Genomic DNA, 212 nt, shown 5'->3' with positions numbered 1-212 from the left:
TGGAGAAAACAAGATATTCCATGACAAAACAAAATTTACACAGCATCTTTCCACAAATCCAGCCCTACTAAAGATAATAGATGGAAAACACCAACACAAGGAGCAAAACTAAACCCTAGAAGAAACAAAAAAGTAATCTTTCAACAAATCCACACAAATCTAATTCCACCTCTATCAGCAAAAACAATAGGAAGTAAAAATTACTTTTCCTT

Source organism: Mastomys coucha, unplaced genomic scaffold (genome assembly GCF_008632895.1).
Source record: "Mastomys coucha isolate ucsf_1 unplaced genomic scaffold, UCSF_Mcou_1 pScaffold12, whole genome shotgun sequence".
NCBI lineage: Eukaryota > Metazoa > Chordata > Mammalia > Rodentia > Muridae > Mastomys > Mastomys coucha.
The sequence above is the reverse complement of the archived record's forward strand: the minus strand, read 5'-3'. Positions refer to the sequence as shown.